At 39.3% G+C, this 24,670-nt stretch overlaps 1 protein-coding gene and 1 pseudogene across 1 annotated transcript in view; one reads left to right on the top strand and one right to left on the bottom strand.

The window, feature by feature from the left end:
* Positions 1-24,670, top strand: part of THSD7B (thrombospondin type 1 domain containing 7B) — a 755,959-nt gene that overhangs the window by 104,469 nt on the left and 626,820 nt on the right. The window lies entirely within an intron of this gene.
* Positions 591-4,381, bottom strand: LOC118661449 (annotated as a pseudogene).

Below are 24,670 nucleotides of genomic sequence, written 5' to 3'. Positions count from 1 at the left end.
GCTCTGACTTGCATATGAATTTCTTTAAAGTACCGTCTTCAGATGACTTCCTTCCTAGAAACATTCTTAAGTGCACCTACTTACCATAGACCCACTCTGCGTTAGGGCTGTCTTTGCATCGTCAGTCATCACAGCTAATTCTGAACTAAACTTGACCAGTTCCATCATACAGACCGGGGAAAAGTCACAAAGCTGTGCAATAACATACCACAGTTAAGCAATGCATGTGGCACAACTAAGATTCTAATCTGACATTTATCTGACTTTATAGCATTTTAACTTTAAGGCTACATTACCTTTTTTTACTTTGAAAGTAAGCTTTATTTTAAAATATGAAACTTAATACATCCTTTTCAAACATCAACATTTAAAAGTTATTAGGCAAGTCAATCATACAAAACTGTTTGCACAAATAATTAAAGAAGTGGTAATATTGTACCAGTGTAAAATGTCACACGATTTAAATCACAGCTTAGATCTTCAGTAATTAAAGTGTTTTATTCCACAAAATAAGATCTGGTGAGTTATAAGACCAAATTTCTCCTCTGGATATTCTATTCTTAATCACATCTCTCTTAATCACCGTCATCTCACACAGTAGCCTCGCTGACCATGGTGGCAATTCCAAAGTGGTTGTTCTGGTCTTTGACCATTTTTATGTAGACACCCATGCCCAAAGCTGTACCCCTTTTCTTGAAAATCCAATACTTATGCAGTTCTGCTCCTTCAAAGCCGTAGCCAACCACCAGAACACCATGACGCAGGTCTTTGCTGCTGCATTCTGGTTCATAATAAATGCCTTTTGCATAAAACTGGAAAAATCTGTAGCTCACATTTATAGCAACAGAGATGGCCCCACACTTGCCTTCGTAAGGGGCTTCTCCTGCACATGGGTGTCCACAAAGCCAGTGTCATTGGCAGCAGAAAACCCAGGCTTGTTTTTGCAGGATTCATTCCTTACTTGATATGCATAGGATTCCTCTGAGTCCAGGCCTTTGCTATCCCCACACTGACCCTGGCCCCTCAGAGGAATTGCATAGCCTTTCTCTCTCCAATCTACAGACGGGGGTCTCAGCTAAGGGGGGTTCTTGGAACACATCCCCCTCCTGAGCTTCTGGTTGTGAAGGCCATTCTACACCTGCCTGAAGTCTTCATTGGTCATGTCACCAAAGGCATTCATTGCGGTGTGAAGCTGTTTCCCTTGGCCTGGCTCCTGATTGTGCAGTGCAATCAATTTCGTATTCTTCTCCCACCCTGCTCTCCTCCATCCTTATTCATTCTCCTTACATAGTTTCTAGTGTGCCGCCCTCTACTGGTTCCACTGTGCAACTACACTGTGACCGGGTTTGGCAGCAGCAGAGTCTGTTCCCAAACAGAGGGCAGTCAGGATGAGTGAAGGATTCCTGTTTCAAAAGCCTGCTGCAGGAGCCACTGGTGAGCACAGTCGGCACGTGTGAGTACAGGGATTTCCAAGGCCCCGCATTACTTCTCATTATTAAAAATATCATTGGGGGAATGCGAAAACCAAGATGGCGGCATAGACTAACGCCGGAGATTGCTGCCTCGAACAACCAATTCAAGGGTACACCTAAAAGACGGAATGGACATCATCCAGAACCACAGGAAGGCTGGCTGAGTGGAAATTCTACAACTAGGAGGAAAGAGAATATCATACCCAGACTCAGAGGAGGCGCAGTGCTGAAGTGAAATACTCAGGTGCGGAGTGCACGCGGAGCGGGCTGGAGGCGGAGGGCGCGGTTGTTGTTTTCAATCGGGAGGGAGTTTCAGACTCTGAGCTCCAGATCCGGGCGAGTCTCTAGGGACCCAAACTCAAACGGGAGAAGCGGGACTGTCTGGCTTCGGTCGGAACTTGAAGGCAACTTTCTCTCCGAGGTTTGCAGCGGTTGCTGGGACTCTGTGAGGCAGAGTCCCTAGGGAAGGAACTGAGAGCAGCCATAACTGCTCGCTCAGGCCCACCCTGTAGATCCCCGGGGACCCGCCCCGCCCAAACCCTGCACAGAGCCATTTGCCGGATAGCCTCAGGCAAACGCTAGATTAGCACCGCCCTAGAGATCCAGCACAGAAGCTCTCCCACTGCAGACACAGCTGACTCTCATAGCCAGTTACCCTGGAGGTCAAATCACCCCCGGTATTGCCGACCGACATCAAGGCTTAACTACAACAAGACTTCGAACAAAGACCACTAGGGGGTGCACCAAGAAAAGATAAAAAAATGCAGAGACAAAGAAACAGGACGCAAATGTCAGAAATGGAAGATATAGAGCTCAAAACCACACTTTTAAGGTCTCTCAAGAACTGTCTAGAAGCTGCCGATAAACTTAGTAAGGCCCTCGAAAGGACTGGTGAGACCGCCGATAAATGTAGTGAGATCCTCAAGAAATCTAATGAGACCCTTGATATTGTGATAAAGAACCAACTAGAAATTAAGCATACACTGACTGAAATAAAGAATATTGTACAGGCACCCAACAGCAGACCAGAGGAGCGCAAGAATCAAGTCAAAGATTCGAAATGTGAAGAAGCAAAAAACACCCAACTGGAAAAGCAAAATGAAAAAAGAATCCGAAAATATGAGGATAGTGTAAGGAGCCTCTGGGACAGCTTCAAGCGTACCAACATCAGAATTATAGGGGTGCCAGAAGATGAGAGAGAGCAAGATATTGAAAACCTATTTGAAGAAATAATGACAGAAAACTTCCCCTACCTGGTGAAAGAAATAGACTTACAGGTCCAGGAAGCACAGAGAACCCCAAACAAAAGGAATCCAAAGAGGACCACACCAAGACACATCATAATTAAAATGCCAAGAGCAAAAGACAAAGAGAAAATCCTAAAAGCAGCAAGAGAAAGAAACTCAGTTACCTACAAGGGAATACCCATACGACTGTCAGCTGATTTCTCAACAGAAACTTTGCAGGCCAGAAGGGAGTGCCAAGAAATATTCAAAGTGATGAATACCAAGAACCTACAACCAAGATTACTTTATCCAGCAAAGCTATCATTCAGAACTGAAGGTCAGATAAAGAGCTTCACAGATAAGGAAAAGCTAAAGGAGTTCATCACCACCAAACCAGGATTATATGAAATGCTGAAAGGTATCCTTTAAGAAGAGGAAGAAGAAGAAAAAGGTAAAGATACAAATTATGAACAACAAACATGCATCTATCAACAAGTGAATCTAAGAATCAAGTGAACAAATAATCTGGTGATCATAATAGAATCAGGGACATAGAAAGGGAATGGACTGACTATTCTTGGGGGGGGAAAGGGGTGTGGGAGATGCGGGAAGAGACTGGACAAAAATCGTGCACCTATGGAAGAGGACAGTGGGTGGGGAGTGAGGGCGGAGGGTGGGGCGGGAACTGGGAGGAGGGGAGTTATGGGGGGAAAAAAGAGGAACAAATGTAACAATCTGAACAATAAAGATTTAATAAAAAAAAATATCATAGGGGTTTTATGAATTCTAGTCACAAAATGATAACCCGTCTATCCTCTCCCATTGATGTCAAAGAAATGCCCTTCCCCTCCCCACCCCTCAGTGCTGCCTCCTGAAGGTAATGTTCACTCAGGTGCAGTTCCAACTCTGCTTTAGTGTCTCCATTGTGAAAAGATGGAGAGTTTCTGAAAAGCCAATATTAATTGATAATTTTGTAGGAAATTATTTTTGTCCTAAGTCAAAAGAAAAAAAATGTCATTATGCTAAGAATTCAAAGATGGCCCTAGCCGGTTTGGCTCAGCTGGTAGAGCATTGGCCTGCGGACTGAAGGGTCCCAGGTTTGATTCTGGTCAAGGGCACATGCCTGGGTTGAGGGCTCGATCCCCAGTAGGGGGCAGGTGGGAGGCAGCTGATCAATGATTCTCTCTTGTCCTTGATGTTTCTGTCTCTCTATCCCTCTCCCTTCCTCTCTAAAATCAATGAAAATATATTTTAAAAAGAGAATTCAAAGATGGCTTTGTGTAAAGTTAGAAGTATGCACATTTATATACACACACACGCACACACGTACACACTCACATACTCATTATTTTGGAAGAACTGTTATAGCTCTTTATTCAATAAATCACATTTTTCTTAAGAAAACATTTGCTTAATTAGGGGTTAGTGGATGTTATTAAAGTCCACCAATGTGCCCCTATCATGGATTGAAAACAGTGAACTACAAAAGAACAGGATACTTCACTTCACAGGGAAAATTACATTATCTGATGATGACCATTCTAACAGGCATGAGGATAGTTCTCATTGTGTTTTGATTTGCATTTCCCTAATACCTAGTGATGTTGAATGTTGTTTTAGGCACCTGTTGGCCTTTTGTGTCTCTTCTTTGGAGACATGAATATTCAGATCTTTTTTACCCATTTTTAAAATTGTTTTGTTTTGTTTTGCTATTGAATTGTATGAGTTCTTCACATTGTTTGAATATTAACCCCTCATCCGATATATTGTTTACAGATATTTTTGGCAACTGTGTAAGTTTTCATTTTGCTGCTGGTTTCTTTTGCTATGCAGAAGCTTTTTCTGATGTGGTCCTACTTGTTTATTTTTTACTTTGTTGCTTGTGCTTAGGTGTTGTTAAAAGAATCATTAAGACCCATGCCAAGGAGATTTATGCCTATGTTTAATTCCAGGATTTTCATGGTTTCAGGTCTCACATTTAAGTCTTTAATCCATTTTGAGTTAATTTATATGAATGTAGTAAGATATGGTCCAGTTTCACTTTTACATGTGAATATCCAATTATCCCAGGACCATTTGTTGAAAAGACTGTCTTTTCTTCATTGTTATTCTTGGTACCCTTGACAGATATTAGTTAACTGTATATACTTGGGTTTCTTTCTGGGCTCCCAATTCTATCTCATTCCTCTGTTTGTCTGTTTTTCTGGCCATACCAAACTCTTTGGATGACTGTGCCTTTTTAGTATAGCTTGAAATCAGAGAGTGATGCTTTCTGTTTGTTATTGCTTTTTATCATTTTTTCCACTGTTTTCCAGAGAGTGTGGAAGGGAGGGAGGGGAAGGGAAGAGAGAGAAAGAGAGAAAGAGAGAGAAACATTGATATGAGAGAGAGACATCAATTGGTTGCTTCCGTACATGCCCCAACCAAACCTGCAACCAGGTATGTTCCCTTGATCAAGAATCAAACCCGTAATCCTTCAGCAACATGGGCCAGGGCAGATGCCCCTGTATTATCTTTCTAAGGATTTCTTTGACTATTCAGGGTCTTTTGTGCTTCCGAATAAATTTTAGGAAAGCTTTTTTAAATTTCTGTAAAACATGTTATTGGATTCTTAATAGGGTTTGCATTGAATCTATAGATTCAACGTCTTGTCATTTTTAAAGTAGTGATCATTCACCTCTTAGTTAAATTTAAGTATATCTTTTTGTTTTAGATGAAATATAAACGGGATCAATTTACTTTATTTCTTTTGCAGGAGATTTGTTGTTAGTGTATAGAAAGGCTGCTGATTTGTGTGTGTTAATTTCATACCCTGCAATTTTACCAAATTTATTGATTAAATCTAACAGTATTTTTTGTTAAGTCTTTAGGATTTTTTCTAAATATATAAAAGTCATACCATCTGCAAAGAGAGACAATTTTACTTATTTTTTTTTTCAGTTCTCATACCTTTGATATATTTTTCTTGCCTAACTGAATGCTCTAGCTAGGACTTCTGGTACTGTGTTGACTAGGGACAGGAAAAGTGGTCACCCTTTATGTTGAGATATGTTCCTTCTATGTTAATTTGTTAGGAGTTTTTATCATGAATGAATGTTGAACTTTTGTCAAATGATTTTTCCTATCAATTGAGATGTTCATATTAGTCTTTTCTCTCTCTCTCTCTATTTTTTATTAATCCTCACTCAAGAATATTTTTCCATTGATATTTACAGAGTGTGGAAGGGAGGGATAGAGACACAGAGAGAGAAACATCAATGTGAGAGAGACACATCGATTGGTTGCCTCCTGTACATGCATTGATCAGGGCTGGGATCGAGCCTACACCCAAGGGCATGTCTCTGGTACATGCCCTTGACCAGAATAGAAACCACAGCCTTTCAGTCCCAGGGCCGATGCTCTATCCACTGAGCCAAAGCAGCTAGGGCTTCTTTCATTACATTAATGTCCGGTATAATGTTGAACCATCTTTCCATTTCAGGGATAAATCCCACTTTTGATCATGGTAGATGAACTTTTTAGTGTGCTACTGAATTTGGTTTGCTAGTCTTTTATTGAGAAATTTTACCTCTATATTAATCAGTGATAGTGGCCTATTGTGTTCTTTTCTAGTGGCATCCTTTCCTGGTTTTTGGTACAGTGGGGCCTTGACTTACGAGTGTCCTGACTAACAAGTTTTTCGAGATATGAGCCATCTCTCGGCCGATTTTTTGCTTTGAGTTGCGAGCTAAAATTCGGGTTACGAGCCAGCTTCAGATACCCCACCGCTAGTTATTACAGCGAATGTCACAGTGAACACCACAACATCAGCCCAGCATCACGTGTCTCACTCGTTCACTTTATGATTTGACATACAAGTAATTTGAGTTACGAGCTCCGTCACGGAATGAATTAAACTCGTAAGTCAAGGCCCCACTGTATTAGGATAATGCTTACCTCAAAATGAGTGAGGAGTTATTCCCTCCTTTTCAGTTTTTGGAAAACTTTGAGAAGGATTGGTGTTAATTCTTATTTAAATGTTTGATAAAATTCATCAGTGAAGCCATCTCATTCTGATCTTTTCTTTGTTGAGAGAATTGATATTACTGATTCAGTGTACTTACTATAATTGATATATTTAGATTTTTCTTTTTCTTCCTGATTCAGTCTTGAAAAGTGGCTTGTTTCCAAGAATTTTTCTATTTTTTTTTCTAGATTGTTCAATTTGTTGGCCTCTTAAGTTCCTTTGAATTTTTATGGTTCAAAGAAATTGTACTTACCCCATTTATATTTATTTTTTTCTATTTTCCTTGATTAGTCTAGCTAAGGGTTTGTCAAGTTTCTTTATCATTTCACAGAACTAACCAATCATTTGTATTGTTTTTATGTTCTCTATTTTTAAAACTTTCTGCTCTAATCTTTATTATTTTCTTCCTTCTGTTAACATTGTCCTTTTTTTAATTCCTTAAGGTGTAGAGTTAGATTTTTTATTTAGGATATTTCTTGCTTCTTAATATAGGTGGTTTTGCTATGAACTTCCCTCTTAGAACTGCTTTTGTTATATCCCCAAAGTACTTTTGTGCTGTTTTTCTAATTTTGTTTGTCTCAACAAACTTTCTTCTATCCCCTTAAATTTTTTTTCTTGGATCCGTTGGTTGTTCAGGAGAGTTTTGTTTAATTTCCATGTGTTTGTGAATTTTCTAGTTTTCTTTGATTTCCAGTTTCATGCCAATGTGGTCAGAGAGAATACTCAATTTGATTTTAATCTTCTTGAATTTGCTAAGACTTGTTTTGTAGCCTAACATATGGCTTATTCTAGAAAATGTTCCATGTGAACTTAAGAATGTGTATTCTGCCCTAACCGGTTTGGCTCAGTGGATAGAGCTTCAGCCTGCGGACTGAAGGGTCCCAGGTTTGATTCCCGTCAAGGGCATGTACCTTGGTTGTGGGCACATCCCCAGTAGGGGGTGTGCAGGAGGCAGCTGATCGATGTTTCTTTCTCATCGATGTTTCTAACTCTCTATCCCTCTCCCTTCCTCTCTGTAAAAAATCAATAAACTATAAAAAAAAGAATGTGTATTCTGCTGATGATTAATATAATGCTCTATGTCTGCTATATTTATTTGGTTTCTAGTGTTATTCAAATCCCCTGTCTTCTTATTCATTCTGTCTGTATTCTCTACCCATTGTTGAGAGTGGGATATTTAAGTCCCCAACTATTATTGTTACTGTTTTTTTTACATTTTTACTCTGTTGGTTTTTGCTTTAAATATTTAGATGCTTTAATGTTGGGTTCGTAACTATTTACAATTATTATATTTTCTTGATGTATTGACCCCTCTATCATGGTATAATAATCTTCTTTGTCTCTTTGTGCCATTTTCAGTTTAAAGTTTACTTTGTCATATATGGCTAATATGAGAAGTGTCCCCGCGGGAGCTAGACTGGGAGTTGGATCACTCGTTATGACGTGTGGTGACCACCAGGGGGAAGCATGGAATGAAGGGAGGCCCTTGGCAGTCATCCAGCAGCCCAGGAAGGGAGGTCCCCTGGCTGGCAGCAGGCAGCCAGGGAAAGGAGGCCCAGGCCAGCAGCTTTGAAAGTCCCAATCCCCCCTGATCGCTGGCCAGGCTTAGGGACCCTACTATGCATGAATTACATGCACCGGCCTCTAGTGCAAGTATAACTACCCCTTGTGTTTTATTGTTGTTACTTGGTTACCATTGCTTCACATTTCCTTTTCCATCTCTTCACTCAATCTGTGTGTGTCATTAGGGCAAAGTAAGTCTCTTGTAGGCAGCATATTATTAGATCTTATTTTTTTTATCCATTCAGCCATTCTATGTCTTTTGCTTAGAGAATTTAATCTGCTTTGTATGAAGTAACAATTGCTAGGTAAGGTCTTGCTATTGCCATTTTGTTCATTGTGTTCTGGGTGTTTTGTAGTTCCGTTGTTCACTGTTTTCATCCTGCTGTCTTTGTGTGTGTTTGTGTTTTGGTGTCTTTTTGGTATCAGATGCTTTGACTTCTTTATCGTGTATTTTGTGTAATTCCTGCAGGATTGTCCCTTGTGGTTACCATGAAGCTTACATAAAACATCTTAAAACATAACACCCTTCTTTAAACTGGTAACAATGTATCTTTAATATAATCAGCAAACTTTAAACTTTTACTTACCCCTCACATGTTAGGTTATTTGTGTCACAATGTACATATTTTTGTGTTATATAACTAATAACAAATTACTGTATTCTTTTTTTTTACTACACTTTTAAAAAATGTTTAAGATAGAGTTGTAAGTGAATTGTGCACCACTATTACCATGATGCAGAATCTAATTATGACTCTTTATTTATCATTACCAGGGAGATTTATAGTATCTTTCTATGTTTTCATTATGTTAATTAGCATTCTTTTCCTTGAACTCAATGAATTCCCTTTAGAATTTCTTGTAAGTCAGGTCTGGTGGAAATGAATTTCTTCAGCTTTTGTTTTATAGGGCAAGTTCTGTATTCCTCATTTAGTTTTGAAGGACAGCTTTGCTGGCTATAGAGTTCTTGGCACACAGTTATTTTTATTTAATATTTTGAATATGTAAATTCATTCTTTCCTGGCCAAAATTTTTTTTGTTGAGAAATTTGCCGATAGTCTTATGGGGATTCCGTGGTATGTAACTTCTGTCTTTTCTCTTGCTGCTCTTAAAATTCTTTTTTTGTCTTTCACTTTTGAGAATTTGGTTAGAATGTGTCTTAGTGAGTCCTATTCAGGTTCCAACTCTTTGGGGTCCTTCAGGCCTCATGGATATGTATGTCCTTTTTCTCCCCACGTTTGGGAGGTTTTCAGCCATTATTGCTTTAAATCTACTTTATGTCCCTTTCTCTTTCTCTTCTCCTTCTGGAATTCCCATAATGCAAAATGTGTTTGTTTTTTGTAATTCCTGTAGGCTTTCTTCATTCTTTTTTCTTTTTGCCCCTCTGGGTAATTTTCAATGTCCTATACTCTAAGCTACTTATTTGTTTTTGTTCTGCATGGTTGAGTCTACATTTGAAACTCCATTTAATTCTTTCATTCAGTTATTATATTTTTCAACTCTAGGATTTTTTTTTTTTTTTGATGGTTGCTATATCCTTGTTGATTTTCTTGGTTGTAGGTTTTATTTATTTATTTATTTATTTTGCACTGTGCTTTTTGTTTTGTTTTGTTTTGTTTTTTAGTATCATTTAGTGGTCTGTTGTGCTTTTTTTTGGAGTTCACTAAAATTCCTTAAGAGGATTATTCTGAATTCTCTGTCTGAAAGGTCATAGATCTCCATTTCTTTAGGTTTAGTTATTGGAGCTTTGTTAGGTTCTTCTGGTGGTGTCACATTTACCTGATTTTTTTTCTGATTCTTGATTCCTTACATTGATATCTGCATATTTGAGTAATTGAGCTTATCTTCCAGTCTTTACAAGTTTGCTTTGGCAAACTTGGGTTCTGGGTGTATCTACTGATAATGTCCCTGGGTAGGTGGGCCTCTATTATGGTCAATTTGGGGGCAAATCAAGTGTTCAAGCTGTGAAGATGGGAATCAGGGTGGTGTGCCACTGGCTGAGAATAGTTGGATAGGACTGCTGGCTTGGTTTCCTACTCAAGTGATGCTGTAGGCTGGCCTCTGAGGATGCCTGGAATTTCTGGTCAGGCTTACTATATGGTCGGGACTGGATATTATGTCCAGTTGTGGATGGAGCTATGCATTGGCTTCCCTGCCCTGGTAGCACATTGGTATTGAGCCAGGAATTGCACAGCTCTGCATTAAGCCAAGTGTGACTGAATTCTCTGGTCAGGCAAGGCCAGCGTGTTGCTCTGCAGACAAGGGAAGCAATGGTACTCCCAGTTCAAGTCCCACTGTATGTAGGGCTGTGCAGCTTCCTGGATGCTTGGTTTGGTTCCCTGGTTGGGCAGAACGAAGGCTGTATTCAGCGATGAGCAGGGCTATGTTTTGATGATGAATTAGCTTTCCTGCTGAGGCGTGGGTGAAAAAGGAGCTCCAACGGCAGTACATTTATTTGTTGCCTTAACTCAAGCTGGCCTGTACCCCAAGTTCCCTGACTGAACAGGGCCCCTGGAGTTACTCCGCATACAGTCAAGTGCTGATGGCCCACACAACTCCAGGGGTTGTTGCCAGCCTTCCTTTCCTGTCAGATGGAGCCAGAAGACACTCTCCACAGAGGATGGGGCCATGTCTTATCTTCCTTTCCTGATGTGAGCAAACTGGGCTTGGGCGTCAGCAAAACTCTTCCTTTGTGGATCCCAGTCAAGCAGATCTGCACCCCACTGATTTCCCTAGTCGGAGTATGCCCCCAACTTGGTTCCGCAGATGGGCAAAGCCAGTGGCTGGGATTACTACTTGGACACTTGCAGGAATGAACTTGGTCTGCCAAGATCTGTGTGCTGGTTATGGTAAGCCCTTTCTCACTGCCCCGTGGGTAGGTGGGCTCTATTATGGTCAACTTTGGGGCCAATTTTGGTTGCGCCCTGCATGTTCCCCTGCAATCCCTGCATAAGGGCTCCTACAAAGCTACCCACAATTCTGGGGGCACTTGTGGTCCCTCTTGGGGTCTCTTTTCCCGCTGGAGGAACCGGCGGCTCAGGAAGACCTTTCCCACGGGGGGAGCCTGAGGCTCAGGGGGTGCTTCAGTGTCACCCTGGTGGATCCTCTCTGTGGTGTCTCCTTCTTGGAAAGCTGTTCATTGTTCTTACTGTAAGGAGGGGCGAAATCAGGAACACTGTCTGGCATCCTCTTGGTTTTCAGGCTCTGTAAAAGAAAAAGTTATGTCAGTACTCAACCAATTATTTTGCCAATAATGTTTCTCTTGAGCCAACAAATATCTATGAGCAAGTCAGTTGGTGGAGGTGAAGGATGCTGAAGCCTGCCAAAGCATGTCTGTTGTTTGATGTTGGAATCCCCTATGGGGAAGAAAGGCAGGGAATGATACAGAAAATGTCATCTGCTGTCTTTCTTCCCTAGGGCAATAGCTGTACTTTGCCATCAGGGGAACTGTCCCCCCTTTACTGGGGCGCACTGGCACTTTGTGACTTCTCACATCCGTTCAGCCGTGAGGTGTTAGAATGCTTGGAGACCAGAAATCGTGTGTTGGCATCACTGTAGGAAGAAACTGAGACATCTTAAAGAAGTAATTGTATACCTATGTTTTGGGCTAATCTATGTGCAGTTGCCAAGTTCCATGAATTTAAAGTTGGCCAATTAATGTGTCTTCTATTGTAGAGAAAAATGAGCCCACACTGTAGGCTTTTTGTTATACAGAGAAGAGGAAGAAAAGCTATTTTTTCTAGATTCCTTTTTATATATTTGAAATGGCACAGTCATTTTATAGTACTAACTAAAGTCTTATCTTCTAAAGATTTTATTATTATCTCTGCTTCAGAATTGAATCTAATAATGTATTGTCCAAATTACATGGTTTTGGGTGTTACCAGAGTGAAGAGAGAACTCATTTGAGATTTTACGTGTGTGTACATATGTTTATGTGTGTGTTATGTACACATTTACAATAAATCATAAACTTTCCATCTTTTCAAAATTATTAAGAAGAAACATCTGAGCTAACGATATTAAATAGAGAACCAATTTCACATCTTTAAATACTAAAAGAGTAAGAACTACCTCAAAAAACGTGCAAACTGAATTTCCATCTGAGTTGCTTTAAGGAATAAATGTGGGGTGTGTGTGAGAAGCATGCGCATTGAATTGTGACGTGGCCTGGGACCTGTGAGAAGGCACTTGGCGAACACCGCCTAGCCCTAGAGTCCTCATTCTGTTTGTCTGAAAGGCAAGTCCTTGCTGTGCTCAGCACCCGTCCTCCAGGGTCAGTGCTGGAAGAGAAAACAGCCAACTCTTCCAATCCTTTTTGAAATCAGTGGGACATAATAATTAAATGTTTACCGCAATGCAGGTTAATAACAATTTAACAAATATGAATTAATTATGAATTTAACAAATGTGAATTAATTGTATGCATCTCATTTCATATTTGTTGACCATTTCACATTTTGAAATTTCTGTATCATCTAGTCTTCAATGTGCCCTATATCTACACAGTTACAAAATATTCTTTTATCTTACAGATTTTAATATTTTTATTTTTTAATTTTTATTTATATTCATTTTTTTTTATTGCTTAAAGTATTACAAAGGGTATTACATATGTGTCCATTCCCCCCCCCACCCTAGACAGTCCCCTAGCCTTCCCTATCCCCCAGTGTCTTATGTCCATTGGTTATGCTTATATGCATGCATATAAGTACTTTGGTTGATCTCTTACCCCCCTACCTCCTGCCCCCCAACCCTCCCCGACCTTCCCGCTGCAGTTTGACAATCTGTTTGAGGCAGCTCTGCCTCTGTATCTATTATTGTTCAAAAGTTTAAAATGGTCTCTATTATCCATGAATGAGTGAGATCATGTGGTATTTTTCCTTCATTGACTGGCTTATTTCACTTAGCATAATGCTCTCCAGTTCCATCCATGACGTTGCAAATGGTAAGAGTTCCTTCCTTTTTAGAGCAGCATAGTATTCCATCGTGTAGATGTACCACAGTTTTCTAATCCATTCATCTACTGATGGGCACTTAGGCTGTTTCCAGATCTTAGCTATGGTGAATTGTGCTGCTATGAACATAGAGGTGCATATATCCTTTCTGATTGGTGTTTCTGGTTTCTTGGGATATATTCCTAGAAGTGGGATCACAGGGTCAAATGGGAGTTCCATTTTCAGTTTTTTAAGGAAACTCCATACTGTCTTCCATAGTGGCTGCACCAGTCTGCATTCCCACCAGCAGTGCACAAGTGTTCCTTTTTCTCCACATCCTCTCCAGCACTTGTCGTTTGTTGATTTGTTGATGATAGCCAGTCTGACAGGTGTGAGATGGTACCTCATTGTTGTTTTGATTTGCATCTCTCGGATGATTAGTGACTTTGAGCATGTTTTCATATGTCTCTTGGCTTTCTGAATGTCCTCATTTGAAAGGTGTCTATTTAGGTCCTTTGCCCATTTTTTGATTGGATTGTTTATCTTCCTTTTGTTAAGTTGTATGAGTTCCCTATAAATTTTGGAGATTAGGCCCTTATCAGATATGACATTGGCAAATATATTTTCCCACACAGTCGGTTTTCTCGTTGTTTTGTTGATGGTTTCTTTGCTGTGTAGAGCTTTTTATTTTGATGTAGTCCCATTTGTTCATTTTCTCTTTAGTTTCAAGTGCCCTAGGAGCTGTATCAGTGAAGAAATTGCTTCGGCATATGTCTGAGATTTTGTTGCCTTTGGATTCTTCTAGAATTTTTATGGTTTCCTGTAGTACATTGAAGTCCTTTATCCATTTTGAGTTTATTTTTGTGTATGGTGTAAGTTGGTGGTCTAGTTTCATTTTCTTGCATATATCCGTCCAATTTTCCCAACACCATTTATTGAAGAGACTATCTTGGCTCCATTGTATGTTCTTGCCTCCTTTGTCAAATATTAATTGAGCATATTGGTTCGGGCCGATTTCTGGGCTCTCTATTCTATTCCATTGATCTATATGCCTATTCTTGTGCCAGTACCAGGCAGTTTTGAGAACAGTGGCTTTGTAATACATCTTGATATCTGGTATTGAGATCCCACCTACTTTGTTCTTTTTCAGGATTGCTGCACCTATTCGGGGTCTTTTTTTATTCCAGATGAATTTTTGGAGAGTTTGTTCTAGATCTCTGAAGTATGCCGTTGGTATTTTAATGGGAAGTGCGTTGAATTTATAGATTGCTTTGGGTAGTATGGACATTTTAATGATGTTGATTCTACCAATCCATGAACATGGTAAGTTCTTCCATCTGTTTATGTCTTCCTCTATCTCTTTTTTCAACGTCCTGTAGTTTTCTGAGTAGAGGTCTTTTACCTCTTTAGTTAAGTTTATTCCTAGGTAGCTTAATTTTTTTGGTGCGATGGTAAACGGGATTGTTTTTATAATCTCTCTTTCTGAAAGTTCACTATTGGTGTATAGAAATGCCTCAGATTTCTTGGGGTTAATTTTGTATCCTGCTACATTGCCAAATTCATGTATTAAGTCTAGTAGCTTTTTGATGGAGTCTCTAGGGTTTTGTATGTATAATATCAGGTCGTCTGCAAATAAGGACAGTTTTACTTCCTCTTTTCCAATTTGGATGCCTTTTATTTCTTCTTCTTGCCTAATTGCAATGGCTAACACTTCCAGTACTATGTTGAACAGGAGTGGTGAGAGGGGGCATCCTTGTCTTGTTCCTGTTCGTAGGGGAAATGGTGTTAGTTTTTGTCCATTGAGTATGATGCTGGCTGTGGGCCTGTCATATATGGCTTTTATTATGTTGAGGTATGATCCTTCTACTCCCGCCTTACTGAGAGTTTTTATCAAAAATGGGTGTTGAATTTTGTCAAATGCTTTTTCTGCATCAAATGATATGACCATGTGGTTTTTTTCTTTCAATTTGTTTATGTGATGTATCACATTTATTGATTTGCGGATATTGTACCATCCTTGCATCCCTGGGATAAATCCTACTTGGTCATGGTGTATGATCTTTCTGATGTACTGCTAGATCCGATTTGCTAAGATTTTGTTGAGGATTTTGGCATCTATGTTCATGAGGGATATTGGCCTGTAATTCTATTTCATTGTGTTGTCTTTACCTGGTTTTGGTATTAGGGTGATGCTGGCTTCATAGAATGAGTTTGGAAGTGTTCCTTACTCTTGGATTTTTTGTAGTAGTCTGAGGAGGATAGGTTTTAGTTCTTCCTTGAATGTTTGGTAAAACTCCCCTTTGAAGCCATCTGGTCCTGGGCTTTTGTTTGATGGAAGCTTTTTGATGACTGCTTCAGTTTATTCCATAGTTATTGGCCTATTGAGATTTTTGGGTTCTTCCTGATTGAGTTTTGGATTGTTGTATTTTTCTAGGAATTTGTCCATTTCCTCCATGTTGTCTAGTTTGTTGGAGTAGAGCTGTCCATAGTATTTTTTAACAATCATTTGTATTTCTGTGGGGTCTGTTGTTATTTCACCTCTATCGTTTCTGATTTTGTTTATTTGGGTCCTCTCTCTTTGCTTCTTGGTGAGTCTGGCTAGAGGTTTGTCAATCTTGTTTATCCTTTCAAAGAACCAGCTCTTGGTTTCATTGATTTTCTGTATTGTTTTTTTGGTCTCTATGTCATTTATTTCTGCTCTAATCTTTATTATCTCCTTCCTTCTGCTCACTCTGGGGTTTTCTTGTTGCTGTCTTTCTAATTCTTTGAGTTGTAGAGTTAGATGATTTACTACCATTTTTTCTTGTTTTTTGAGATAGGCCTGTAGAGCTATAAACTTCCCTCTCAGGACTGCTTTCATTGTGCCCCATAGGTTTTGGATTGTTGTGTTTTCATTGTCATTAGTTTCCAGGATGTTTTTAATTTCTTCTTTGATCTCATTGGTAACCCAATCAATATTTAATAGCATGCTATTAAGCTTCCAGGTGTTTGAGTATTTTGGGTTGTTTTTATTGTAGTTTATTTCTAATATTATTCCATTGTGGTCTGCGAAGATGCTTTTTATGATTTCAATCTTCTTGAATTTGGGGATACTTTGCTTGTGACCCAATATATGGTCTATTTTTGAATATGTCTTATGAGCATTTGAGTAGAATGTATATTCCCTGGCTTTGGGGTGAAGTGTTCTGAAGATGTCTATTAAGTCCATCTGATCTAGTGAGTCATTTAGGATTGCTGTATCTTTGCTGATTGTTTGTCTAGAGGGCTTATCCAGTGCTGTCAGTGGTGTATTAAAGTCCCCTACTATGATTGTATTGTTGTCGATCTCTCCTTTGATATCTTCTAGGAGTTTTTTTATGAATTTGGGTGCTCCTGCATTGGGTGCATATATGTTTACCAGGGTTATATCTTCTTGTTGTATTGATCCCTTTAGTGCTATGAAGTGGCCTTCCTTATCTCTTGTTATGGCCTTCACTTTGAGGTCTATTTTGTCCGATATAAGTATTGCTACCCCAGCTTTCTTTTCCTTTCCATTTGCCTGAAAGATATTTTTCCATTCTTTCACTTTCAGTCTGTGTGAGTCCCTTCTAATGAGGTGGGTTTCTTGTAGACAGCAGATGTATGGGTCATGTTTTTTTATCCATTCAGCCACTCGATGTCTTTTGGTTGGAGCATTTAGTCCGTTTACGTTTAAAGTTATTATTGAAAGGTACTTGTTTGTAGCCATTTCTTTTTTTGTGTGTGGCTGTTTTCTTTCTGAGCTTTTTATTTCTTCTTTTTATACCAGTCCCTTTAGCATTCCTTGCAATGCTGGCTTGGTGGTGATAAACTCCCTTAGCCTTTTTTTGTCTGTGAAGCTTCTTATTTCCCCTTCAAGTTTGAATGATAGCCTTGCTCGATAGAGTATTCTTGGATTCAGTCCTTTGCTTTGCATCACTTTGTAAATTTCCATCCATTCTTTTCTGGCCTGATGTGTTTCTGTTGAGAAATCATTTGACAATCTAATGGGAGATCCCTTGTATGTAGCTTTCCGTCTCTCTCTTGCAGCCTGTAAGATTCTCTCTTTGTCCTGAACATTTGCTATGGTAATTATGATGTGTATTGGTGTGGGTCTTTTCAGATTCACCTTGTTTGGGACTCTCTGGGCTTGTGTGACTTTTTTCTTCCCCACTTCAAGGAAGTTTTCTGATATTATTTCTTCGAATAGGTTTTCTAATCCTTGTTCATCTTTCTGTTGTTCTGGTACCCCTATTATTCGTATGTTGTTTCGTTTCATGTTGTCCCAAAGCTCCCTTAGGCTCTCCTCCTGTCTTTTAATTTTTTTCTCCTATTGCAGTACATTTTGGGTGTGTTTTGCTTCCTTGTCTTCTAATTCACTAATTCGGTCCTCCGCTTCTCCTAGTCTACTGTTGATACTTTCTTTCTTTTTTTTTTTTTTAATATATTTTATTGATTTTTTACAGAGAGGAAGGGAGAGAGATAGAGAGTTAGAAACATCGATGAGAGAGAAACATCGATCAGCTGCCTCCTGCACATCTCCCACTGGGGATATGCCCGCAACCCAGGTACATGCCCCTGACCGGAATCGAACCTGGGACCCTGCATTCCGCAGCCCGACGCTCTATCCACTGAGCCAAACCGGTTTTGGCTACTGTTGATACTTTCAATGGTGTTTTTCATTGCAGCTATATCACTCTTCATTTCTTCGTGGGTCTTACTTAAGTTGTTGATTTTTTCATCTGTTTCTTCTAGCTTCTTCCATATGTTATTGATTTTTTCATCTGTTTCTTCTTGCTTCTTGCAGAGGTTGTCGATTTTTTCATCCATCCGGTTTATGCACTCTAGGACCCTTATTCTGAATTCTTTTTCTATCATGTTGCATACCTCTGTATTACTTAGCTGCTTTTTTGGAGAGTCCTCCTTCTCTTTCCTTTGGGGGTTTCTTTGTCTACCCATGTTTGATCTCACTGACATATCTAGACTTTGAGTCGTTCAGTGGCTGCTCCCTGGGTGGCAGTGACTCCTTGGTCTGTGGTTGCTCTTCGGGTGGTTGCGGTAGCAGCTGCTCTTCAGTTGGCAGCAGCTCCTCTGGTGGGTGCTGTTCACAGCTGTGGTGGCTCTTCTGGCTGGTGGGGGGAGGTTTCACGTACAGCTGCTGTTCCTCAGCAGAAGGTGTGGTGTTCAGGAGGCTGCTGTTGCTTGGATCTGCTTCGTTGATTTAAAGGCACAAAATACAACACAACAAGGCACCACATACCAGGCACTAAACACAAATATATTCACAATATTAATAAACCCAAATAAAGGTGACCGCCCGAATTAAGAGAATTAGGGGATAAGGAAGAAGGAAGATAAAAGTTAAAAATGAAAAGAAAAGTAGGGACCAAAAAAAGGAGTGCAAAAATGAAATTGGGAAAAAGGAGGGGGGAAAATAAAAGCGAGAAAAGAAAAGAAAAAAAAGAGCGAAAAGAGAGAATGAAGTGGAAGAGGGGAAGAGACTTTTTATATGAGGAGAATACTCCTATAGAACTGCCACTAATCCCAACAAATTCCAGCAACAGCTCCCTGGAGATGGATGCAAACTAGAAACAACCAATAATATAATGATGAAAATAGAATGGAGAACACTAATCCCAAAATAAAATAAAGAGAAAATAAAATGGCACTTTAAAAAATGGTAAAATGGTAGCAGTAATAATACTGGTTAAGAATAAGAAGATAGTAATTAAAAGGGTAAAATCAGGTGATGGAAAAAGAAGAAGAAAGAAAGAAAGAAAAAAAGAAAAAAGAAAAAAAAAGAAGAAAAAAAAAGGAAAAAAAATTGGTTTCTTAGTTAAAAGATGAAAAGAAAAAAAAAAATTGCAGTAGTCAAGGTCCTTCAGTTCTTCTATTCTTCATTCTGGCTCGCCTTTAGTCCTGCCAGGTATTCAGGAGAGTGTTGAGTTTCCCTGCGATACACTGTTCCTCTGTGTTGTAAACCACAGTCCTTATTTTAAAGCAGGCCGTATTTGTTTCTCAGACTGCCTTGTTTTGTGTTTAGCAAAGAGTCAGTTTGTGGCTCAGCCTCTGGATGGTAGTGTTCTGGGGTTGGCCTCTGAGGCTATACGGCATCTCTATCGCACTTAAAAGTGATTTGGAGAGGTCAACTATCCAGAGCTGGTTCCTTAATAGTTACCCGCTCTGTGTTGTTGCTGTTATTCTGATTTTAATATTTTTAAACCAGCACTCATGAACTATATGAAACAGTGATTTCAGAGGCTGGAATCACTGTTTACTGGAAACAATTTAAAGAAAATTTTCCATACCAAAAAAATGTAAATTTTATTCAAATCACTATTATACAAAACATTTTCCTCCTAGATGTGTAGATGACAAGCACATTAATGTTCGTGTTCTCTTAGTTTTGAAGGTATTACATTTCAATCTATTAGAGTAACGTCAAAAATTTTCTAAGTCACATTCATATGACAGATAGTGAAAATTGACTTGCAGACAGGCATTCCTGAGTGTAACTGTAAGCCAACAAATATCTATGAGCAAGTCAGTTGGTGGAGGTGAAAGATGCTGAAGCCTGCCAAAGGCTCTATCAGTTGTAAGAGGGTAAATATGCATGTGGCAAAAACAGGCAGTAGTAAATGAAGCTATAGTTAAATCAGACATTTGTCACTTTAAGGAAAGACTTTGTGGGCAGCTTAAATTATAACTGAGAAAACATAGATGACTAAAATGTATGCTAATTATTACAGGAATGTTTAAGTTATACTATAAAGCCATTCAGCAATTAAAAGTTTCTTGTGGATTTGAATCACATTAACATCCAATATAGATAGATTATCACCTAATGGAAACATGAAGGCAGGAGTTTTCTGGAAAAGATCAGAGGTTCCTAGTCTAATATATTTCCAAATCAGGAAATAAATAACTCACACAGGCAGTACAAGTTCATGGAAGATGGCTTGTAAAATTTGCATCAGTAAAGGAGAAATGAAATGTGTGACCAGGTCAGACCTTGATTTCTTCACTGGGACCACATACAAAGGTATAGCATTGGATAAAAATTGCAGAGGCATCTTGTGCCTTGTTGGCGGTAACATAACAAAGCAGAAATTAAGGCAAATACCAGCAGAGATGTTTCTATAGGGATCATATTGCCAATGAAAAGCTTAGATAAAGAACTCCACATGATTAATTCATTAGGCCAGAAATCTTTTTATTTAACTACGAACCACCTAAATACCACTTTCCTTTCAGGTCATTTGATGCTATCATTAATTCTTTTAATATCTGTGAAATAAATGTCCACCCTAGAATATTAAATGATATGTGGACTACTTTTCTGAGCATGACTGATATTATTTGGCTTGGTTTCAGCAACAATTGCTTGGGGGATTCAGATATCCAGATAAATTTGATATGATGTTAAGGTAATAAGATTTAATAGTTTCATATCTAATCCATTGTACTAACAAAGGCATGAATAAGTCTCATATTATCTTAAAAAGACTATCCTAGTTTGGACCAAGAAAATATACTGTGATCAAATTGATTTGCAATTTATCTATTTGCAAAACGTCTATTTCTCTAGAGTTAAGCCTTTTCAAATGATGTAATAATAGAAGAGTTGGTGGAAGTGCATTTAATGTCCTTTGGCACACAGTGAATTAAATATGTAGAAACAATTATTAAGGAAGTCTCCTTTTTGAAAAAAAAAAAAAAAATTTAAACCGTTAAGAGGAAATTAACTAAAGGGAAACTATAAAGCAAATCATTCAGCCCAAAGGGTACATTGTGCTTTTAGATGTCATCTTGTAAAACGTTTTCATTAGCTGTTAATGAAACTGAACTTACGACCTAATGAGCAACCCAAAGTGCTTGGCGTATTTCTTTAGTTAACCAGATGGAAGTAAGTTCTCTCAAAATGTTGATGATGCTCTCTTGTTTGATGTGGTTGATTTCTATGGTGATTGTGTGTGTGTGTGTGTGTGTGTGTGTGTTTCTAATGTTAGGAGATAGAATTCTAAATTTTATGAAAGCTTATCTTATAGAAACCCTTTTATTTGCATGTACATCATGAGAGTCATAATAAAACATATCATTGTTTATAAAGGAGATGGCGATACTTCATAAAATTTACTTCTGTTAACCAATGGAGATTAAGCGACCTTAAAGTAGACTCCTTTCATTTTTTCATTTTTGCTCCAAATTCGTGTACAAATTACAGTATAATTCGTTATTTGAAATATCAGTTTGGGCTGTTCTTTAAATGTTGACATAAAAATGCTTCTGACAGTCTCTGCACCTAAAATGCCATGTGGAGTTTGTGTTTGTTTGCCCCTCTGTAGATAGAAAGGAACAGAGTAAGCTAGACATCATTGACAGTCATTTCCTTAAGTCTTTGATGTGATATCTGGCACCAGGACTAAACACCCAGATTGACCATGACAGAGGAATAGTTGATTATCAGAGAGCAAGGGAAGAGAACCGCGCTTTCCTCTGGAGACTCTCTCGGGAGCGGGAACATAGGCAGTGCATTCCTTGTGCTCCTGTGGCACCTTAGATATTGTCACTGCGGGGCTGATCAAGTTCGGTTGTGGTTATTCACATACCTGAGCCCTTGAAGGCAGGGATTCTTTCTTTTGATATTTAGGTCTACACCAGGATTTCTCACCCTTAACACTACTGACACTTTCTATGTCTGAATTCCATGTTGTTGGGGCTATTTTGTTCACTGTAAATTACTTAGCAGCATATCTGGCCTCTGCCCTCTAGATACCAGATCCCCCTCCCATACCCTGTCTCCAGATGAGGACTAACTTACTGGCTGGCACACCATTGACATTTAGTAAATATATTTTGAATAAATAAGTGCAGCTATTGATGCCGCATAAAACAATAACATTTTTACCAGTGAACTCAGCAATTTGTTCTGGGTTTGACTGATTCTGAAAGTGTCATTTAGTCATGTCAGGGTGGTAAAATAGCTTCTCTAATGTAATTCTGAAGAAAATTGGATGACTTTCTCTTCTCCACCCCCTCTGCACTCCTCCCACCCTCCCCATGCTTCTGCTTGAGGACGTGTAACGCTGCAATGCTGGCAAACTGCTAACAGTAGGTCATCTCACTGTGTAGACATCTCAGCTCTTGATGGGAGGCGCCATGCAGTACATTCCAATCAGATAGAGCCACACAGACACCCTCACACCAGCAGAGGGGGCTGGTATCAGCAGAGTGAGGATGGTGCTCCTACTGAAGTTATGCATGCGTGTCAAAATAGTAACCTCTGTTTATCTTCATAGCTAATGGATCAGCACATATTCACAGGAATCTTATTTTCACTTTTCAACTACATGACTTGGGACAAATCTGCTAAGTTCTCTGACCTTCTGTTTTCTCACTGATGAAATAGAAAGAAAAATTATACCTTCCTCCTTGCCACTGTTAGGGGTCTCTGCTCTGCTCCTCCAGGTGACTCAACATTCTCTATGGAATACTCATCCACTTGGTTATAATTACACTAGAGGCCTGATGCACGAAATTCCTGCACTGGAGAGAAGGGGTCCCTCAGCCCAGTTTTCACCCTCTCCATGTCCGGGAGCCCTTGGGGGATGTTGGGCCTAAGCCGGGAGTCTGATATCCTTAGTGCTGTGGAGGCGGGAGATGCTCCCGCCACCGCTGCTGTGCTTGCCAGCCCCGAGTCCAGCTTCTGGCTGAGTGGGGCTGCCCCTGTGGGAGCACACTGACCTCCAGGGGGCAGCTCCTGCATTGAGTGTCTGCCTCCTGGCGGTCAGTGTGCATCATAGCGACCAGTCATTCTGCCCTTTGGTTGATTTGCATATTCGCCTGTTATTATATAGGATTTTCCACTGCTTGTCGCTCTTGCTGGCCTGTAAGGTGTGTATGTAAGGGGCAGGCTCAGATCTCTCTCAGTCACAGTGCCAATGCATGCTATTCCTCAAAGGAAAGAAAGTTCTTTTTTAATAGCGTACTCCATATACATGTTAGCAACTGTCATTTAGTCATTCCATAGATATTTAATGAGCACCTACTTCCTAAATCCAGAAATACATACAGGAGAGAATAAATTTAAGTGCTTGTCTAAATGGAGATTGAATTGTAATGGACCAGGCAGTCAATAAGAATTGACACCTCTATTAATCATCTATCTATCTGTCTTCCTAATTTCTGACAATTGTAAATGGGTGCTGCTATGGAGAGTAGCAAAGAAAGGCTTCTCAAGAAGTAATTAACATCATAGTTTTCAACATTGTCATGATTAACATTATCATCAAGGTGATGCAATTAGTCTTTCATTGGCAGAACTTGTACTTTGATTCATTTTTCTAATCATGATGATGAACTACTTACATTCTCTGACCTGGTTTTCCTTGAAACCAACAGTAGGAAATAGGGCTTTAGGTAGATCTTATCACTTGAAAATGGAGATTTGAACATGAAAAGAATCAAAACTGTGGCCTTACTCTAGCCACGGTGCATATGAGGAACTCTAAAAGTAGGCTTTACCTCTAATTTAGAAGTAGACTTATACACTATTTGTTTTCTAAACAACCTCCTGCATTTTTTTCTCTTGCTTGGTTTAAAGATGGCAAGTTTAATGAACCACTTAAAATCATTTTTAAGCTCTTCTTTTTTATTTTTTAAAAATTAAATCTTTATTGTTCAGAATATTACAGTTGTTCCTCTTTTTTCCCTCCATAGCTCCCCTCCACCCAGTTCCCTCCCCACCCTCTGCCTTACACCCCCCTTACTGTCCTCATCAATAGGTGTATGATTTTTGTCCAGTCTCTTCCCACACCCCCCACACCCCTTTCCACCCCGCCTCAAGAATAGTCAGTCCTCTCCCTTTCTATGCCCCTGATTCTATTATATTCACCAGTTTATTCTGTTCATCAGATTATTTATTCACTTGATTTTTAGATTCACTTGTTGATAGATGTGTATTTGTTGTTCATAATTTGTATTTTTACCTTTTTCTTCTTCTTCCTCTTCTTAAAGGATACCTTTCAGCATTTCATATAATACTGGTTTGGTGGTGATGAACTCCTTTAGCTTTTTCTTATCTGTGAAGCTCTTTATCTGACCTTCAATTCTGAATGATAACTTTTCTGGTAGAGTAATCTTGTTGTAGGTTCTTGGTATTCATCACTTTGAATATTTTTTGCCACTCCCTTCTGGCCTGCAAAGTTTCTGTTGAGAAATCAGCTGACAGTCTTATGGGTACTCCCTTGTAGATAACTGACTTTTTTTCTCTTGCTGCTTTTAAGATTCTCTCTTTGTCTTTTGTTCTTGGCATTTTAATTACGATGTGTCTTGGTGTGGTCCTCTTTGAATTCCTTTTGTTTGGGGTTCTCTGTGCTTCTTGGACTTGTAAGTCTATTTCTTTCACCAGGTAGGGGAAGTTTTCTGTCATTATTTCTTCAAATAGGTTTTCAATATCTTGCTCTCTCT

The sequence above is a fragment of the Myotis myotis genome, unplaced genomic scaffold, assembly GCF_014108235.1.
Source record: "Myotis myotis isolate mMyoMyo1 unplaced genomic scaffold, mMyoMyo1.p scaffold_m19_p_8, whole genome shotgun sequence".
Lineage (NCBI taxonomy): Eukaryota > Metazoa > Chordata > Mammalia > Chiroptera > Vespertilionidae > Myotis > Myotis myotis.
This window is presented reverse-complemented; position numbering and strand designations above follow the sequence as displayed.